Source organism: Oncorhynchus tshawytscha, unplaced genomic scaffold (genome assembly GCF_018296145.1).
Source record: "Oncorhynchus tshawytscha isolate Ot180627B unplaced genomic scaffold, Otsh_v2.0 Un_contig_7554_pilon_pilon, whole genome shotgun sequence".
Classification (NCBI taxonomy): domain Eukaryota; kingdom Metazoa; phylum Chordata; class Actinopteri; order Salmoniformes; family Salmonidae; genus Oncorhynchus; species Oncorhynchus tshawytscha.
In genome coordinates this window covers 52392-58557 of record NW_024609352.1, presented here as the reverse complement: position 1 = coordinate 58557, position 6166 = coordinate 52392, and positions in this window count along the sequence as shown.

The window sequence follows — 6166 nt, the reverse complement described above, 5'->3', positions numbered from 1 at the left end:
TCCTTAATAATCCCACTGTGGGAATGCTTTTGTATTGAAAAACTACAATGAGGAATCAAACATGGGGTGGCAGGTAGCCTAGTGGTTAGAGCGTTGGGCCAGTAACCAGCAGGTAGCCTAGTGGTTAGAGCGTCGGGCCAGTAACCAGCAGGTAGCCTAGTGGTTAGAGCGTTGGGCCAGTAACCAGCCAGCAGGTAGCCTAGTGGTTAGAGCGTTGGGCCAGTAACCAGCAGGTAGCCTAGTGGTTAGAGCATTGGGCCAGGTAACCAGCAGGTAGCCTAGTGGTTAGAGCGTTGGGCCAGTAACCAGCAGGTAGCCTAGTGGTTAGAGCGTTGGGCCAGCAGGTAGCCTAGTGGTTAGAGCAGTAACCAGCAGGTAGCCAGTAACCAGCAGGTAGCCTAGTGGTTAGAGCGTTGGGCCAGTAACCAGCAGGTAGCCTAGTGGTTAGAGCGTTGGGCCAGTAACCAGCAGGTAGCCTAGTGGTTAGAGCGTTGGGCCAGTAACCAGCAGGTAGCCTAGTGGTTAGAGCGTTGGGCCAGTAACCAGCAGGTAGCCTAGTGGTTAGAGCGTTGGGCCAGTAACCAGCAGGTAGCCTAGTGGTTAGAGTTAACCAGGCCAGTAACCAGCAGGTAGCCTAGTGGTTAGAGCGTTGGGCCAGTAACCAGCAGGTAGCCTAGTGGTTAGAGCGTTGGGCCAGTAACCAGTGGTAGCCTAGTGGTTAGAGCGTTGGGCCAGTGGTTAACCAGGTAGCCTAGTGGTTAGAGCGTTGGGCCAGTAACCAGCAGGTAGCCTAGTGGTTAGAGTGGTTAGCCTAGTGGTTAGAGCGTCGGGCCAGTAACCAGCAGGTAGCCTAGTGGTTAGAGCGTCGGGCCAGTAACCAGCAGGTAGCCTAGTGGTTAGAGCGTCGGGCCAGTAACCAGCAGGTAGCCTAGTGGTTAGAGCGTAGGGCCAGTAACCAGCAGGTAGCCTAGTGGTTAGAGCGTCGGGCCAGTAACCAGCAGGTAGCCTAGTGGTTAGAGCGTCGGGCCAGTAACCGAAAGGTTGCTAGATTGAATCCCCGAGCTGACAAGGTAAAAATCTGTTCTGCCCCTGAACAAGGCAGTTAACTCACTGTTCCACAGGCGCCGAAAGACGTGGATTTCGATTAAGGCAGCCCCTCGTACCTCTCTGATTCAGAGGGGTTGGGTTAAATGTGGAAGACATTTCAGTTGAATGCATTCGGTTGCACAACTGACTAGGTATCCCCTTTCCCTTCTCAAACAATTTATTACAGGGGTTCATTGAATGTCCTTAACGTTTTTAAACGGTTTGTTTTGGTCCTGGGAACAGATTGTTCTGAGCCAGTTATGTTGATGACAAGCTAGGAGTGAAACGGGTTGTCAGTGTTTAATGGGTTGTAGTTGATGCCTTCTGATTGCATTGTGTTGAACTGTGGTACACGCACACACACACACAACTGAACTCCAAATTGTGTGTTACGATGGGTCTGTCAGACTGTCAATGTTAGTTAGCACCAGCTCCTCACCTGCCCTGTACTGTAAATATCCAATCAGACATCACTATCAATCTGCTCTACTCCTCTTGATAATGTTGGGAGGTATTGCTGTTGTTAAATGAGATGCATTGAATTGCTAATCAAAGGAGCTGGTTCTTGTTATTTTGAGGCTGTATAATTTGAGTCGTCACAATGCAAGTGGAAGTGTAGCGTCAGTGATTTTAATGTCAATTCATCACACTTCCTTTTCGCTTTGGACTCTTTCTCCGGCTGAAACCTTCAGTGCAGCATTTGAATGGGGTCTTATACCTTCCCTCGGTTTGACCCGTTTGTTTTGTTGTTCAAATCTACAAGAGGAAGGGGCCTCTAATTGTTGCAGCTCTATTTTGAATTTTGACTCTTCCTAAAGAAGGACCAATGATCAACTGGACCAAGTTTGTGTTCCAAATGGCACCCTATTCCCTATATAGTGCACTACGTTAGTGGGGCCCTATTCCCTATATAGTGCACTACTTTAGAGCAGGTCCCATAGGGCTTGGGTTAAAAGTATTGCACAATGTAGTAAATAGGGTGCCATTTGGGACATAATCCTAACTGTCTTGTCGGTCTCTTATTGAGGAAAAATAACATCTGTTTTAAATAAATCACTGTTTTAAAACATGTTGCTTCTCTTTGGGTACTTTCTCTTGGTACATGTTTAGGGCCAGGGTCGCATTCATTAGTGCACATGGTAGCAAAAATGTTTTGCAATGGAAAACCAAGTTTTCTTATTGAACAAGTTCAGGTAGTCCCTCCCTGTTTCATTCCATTTATTCTGTTTGGTGCCTAGTGTATATGACTGAGCTGGTTTAGCAGGTCTTGGTAACGTGTGTCAATGTGCCCTGACATGAACCGAGGTTGGCAGCTGGCACTTTCCAGGGCATTCTGGGTGTTTATATCATCCAGGTACGAGAGACGGGTGCAGGTCGATGTGCCAACGGACCAAGGCTGACTCTCCCCGTTTTACTTTCTTCAGGGATGGAATTATCCACAATAAAACTCGTGTTTGGCTTTCTCTCAGTTTGCTAACAATGTAGGAAAGGAAACACGAAGGTGGAAGCTTTAAGAAGATTTGGCCACTGTCCAAACAAATTCTTCTCTAGGGGAAACAAAAAGAGCACCCTTACCAACCTGTTTTCTTAAAAATATACTTTAATACAACAGCTGCATATAAATATTAAAATATACATTATAATGGTGTACAGTACACTCACACAACAAAACAAATATTAGGCTTCTATTTGTACGGCACTTTGTACTTTTTTTTTTTCTTGCTGCTTTTTAATGTTTAAAAAGTTATTCCATTCTGTATTTTGCCAATCCAAAGCGTTTATTGTACTATTGTGATTATTGTAGGTTATTGAAAACAGAGAGGGGGGGGGGGGGGTAGAGAAAGGATATGGGGGGTGCTGTACATGACATGATGACACTGTGTTCTGGAATGTATCCTGTTTGTAGTCCAGAAGACATTTTTGTAGTTCCAAAAGAATTCCTCGTGTCCATTCCTCTTCTTACTTCGCTCTGTTAGAAAATCATTGGTTTGGGTATCGTGTGTCTGACAGTCCTGATGGGGTTTAGGGTAAAAAACCCAGAGTCTCCGAGCTCTCCGTCTCTCCTGTCTCGGGGCGTCACGTCATCTTTGAAACAGGAGAGGGCCTCCAGTCTCTGGGAGGACAATGTGTGAGTCTGTAGTGTGTGTGTGAGAGAAAGTCTTCAGTTCAGGACCAGTCACTGAGGGGTCACTGTAGTCCCACCAGGGTCATCTTACATCCGAGCCCATTCAGGCTTTAAACAAAGCACACACAAGCCTTCTTCAGCTCTCTCTCTCACACACACACACACACACTGATTGAGCTAAGGTGGAATTCACCTCCTTAGTTTCATCCATTTCAGACAGTGAATGGAGAGAATCGTGTTCTCCACCTACAGAAGACCAACTAGATTAGAACACAAGGTAATGCTCCATTCTTCCTGGTATGAACATGGAAAAAGTAGCAAGAACACTTTGTATTGTCAACCTCGTTATAACATACTACAGTATAGGCCTAGACATTTGGCAGAAAAATGCATCCTACAAATGTGTAATACAGTGCTCAAACTTGTTGAACCGTTTGTCAGTTCAAACTGGATTCAGCCCTTGTTGTCGATTTGCTCAAAGGCATTCTAGAACTGGGTTTCTAAAGGCAGTATTATCAGGAAGGATCCGTCTCTGGGATCGGCTAGCTCTCCCTGTTATGTCAGAGCCCACTCGTTTAGTTTCCCTTTAGTGTGAGGCTGTGTTAGACCAGGGAGCTGGGTAAATGGCTGGTCTGAAATGGCACCCTATTCCCTATAGGGGACTACTTTTGACCAGTGCCCTACAACCTGAGTCTTATGGGCCCTGGTGAAAAAGTAGTGCACTATATCTTGAACAGGGAGTCAGTTCGGATGCACCCAATCTGTGATCTACCAGATGGCTGGCTTCTTGTCCCCCCCCCCCATATGCCAGGTGGAAAATCGGGCTGAAGTTGGAGATCTGACTCGACTACTTTCCCCTGGCACCCCCCTTCTATTCAAGGTAAAACATAAACAGTGTTCTGAGAAGCAGAGTGAGTGGGAGGAATGCTAGCAGAGTGTAGAGAGAGTCCTTGCCAAGACCTCGCCGCCACTCCCGCTCCATCAAAGTTAACCCAAAACACAACATGAACAGGAAGGGGAAAAACACATCCAGTTAGTGTAGGTCTAAGTGGGAGGGAAAACAACGAATCCAGTTAGTGTAGGTCTAAGTGGGAGGGAAACCAACAAGAGTTTGTGAGTTTGTTAGTTATTTCTACAGTTGTTGTTGCAGAAAGCAGCAGGAGGGCAGTGCTAGTGCTCCTGCCAGAGAAGAGATCGTGTGACTGTTCTGGCACGGTGTGTGTGTGTGTGGAGAAGAGAAGCCTCCCAGAGAGAGAAATATATAACCACAGTACAGTAACACTCACTCTCCACCATTTTACCAACACAGAGCGAGGCAATCAACCAAGGCTTGCATTCCAACTTCAATACTAACCAGCTCGAAAGACATGATAGAAATGAATTTATCAGGACCAGATTACAACCAGTTCTGGTAATAAACTAGTTGTAATTATTACTTCAACCAGCTTTTGCCCACTGGGTACACAACACTATCTGCCCACTACATTGCTCCATAATACATAGTATGGACATTTGGAACACAGAGGTCCTAACTTTGAGTCGAATTTTCACTTAGTCATGTATTGAAATCAATGGGAAAATGTCACTTACGCGGAAGTTACTATTCACCCCTAAAAGAGATGATGATTATCATACTAGCCACTGTGAGCTCAAATCACAACGTGTGTTTGTGAGTTCATCATGATACACATTATGAGTAACGTTAAAAAAAAACATTCAGAGAGCATTGTGTTGTTTTGGGCGATTTGGAAGAGGCCTGTCCCCTAGTAAAAGGTGCCTCAACGTAATGGACCTGACTGTCCATTTGGTCGTCCTCTCCAGTGTCTCTTCTGTTAATCCAGCCACCATCTGTCTTTGGCATCGTGTTCCCTCATAGTGCTCCGGGCTGCGTTCAGGACTACCAAAGTTACACGGAAACGTTCCAGATTGAAGCCCATAGGAGTTTCTCCGTTTTGTACTGTGTAATAACCATCCCGTGTCCTCTTGCTCTGTTTTAAACTTTAAAAAATGCTGCATTCCTTCTTTCCTCTCCTCCTTGAAAATCATATTAGTGATAATGTCAAGGAAGAGAAGGATGTTTTAAAAAAGTATTGAAACAGGACATTGGTGTTTCTATGTATCTTCACACCTCAGTTTGAGGACCATCACCACAGCAGCAGCCGGTGCACCCGAGCGCCAAATAGTTGAAGGGAAATGACCCTTTAGCCCGCTGGTGGGGCGTTCTAAAGGATGGAATTTCCATAGGTGAGAATGGAACATTTGGCTCTGGAACGCAGCCCGGGTTTCTCAAGCTTGGTTCTCTTTGAAAAAACAGAACAGTATTGCTTAACATCGCCATGGCGATCTGTCACTCCCACCTCTGAAATTGTCCTGCCGTGAATGTATTTATTTCTTCTCTTGTTTGGTTGCTTTGACTGTGTACATCGTTGGGGGAAAACCCACAGACGTCAATTCAATGTTTATTCCACGTTGGGTCAACATAAATTCATTGAAATGAAGTGGAAACAATGTTGATTCAACCAATCTGTGCCCAGTCGGTATGTTCATTGCTAGGTTGTTTTGTTCAGGCATACTGTACTGTAGGTTATGTGACTCAGATCTAGTAGGCACTTCAAACATAACATTTTGCCTTTCAACGTTAAAGGCCCAGTGCAGACAAAATTTAGATTTCCTGTGTTTTATATATATATTTCCACTGAACGGCAAGAGATACCGGAGCGCCAAGTCTAGGTCCAAAAGGCTCCTTAACAAGCCATAAGACTGCTGAACAAAGTATTTCACAGTAAGGTTGTTACCCGAATACCTGTTGTATTCGGTGCATGTGACAAATAACACTTGATTTGGTTAATATGTTGAAATTGTGAAAATTATGATAATGCACTTTTATTGTAAGTGCTTTGAAAAGACAGGCTGAAATTTCAGGCGGTTTTGGTGAGATGGAGTATTGGCCAGCCT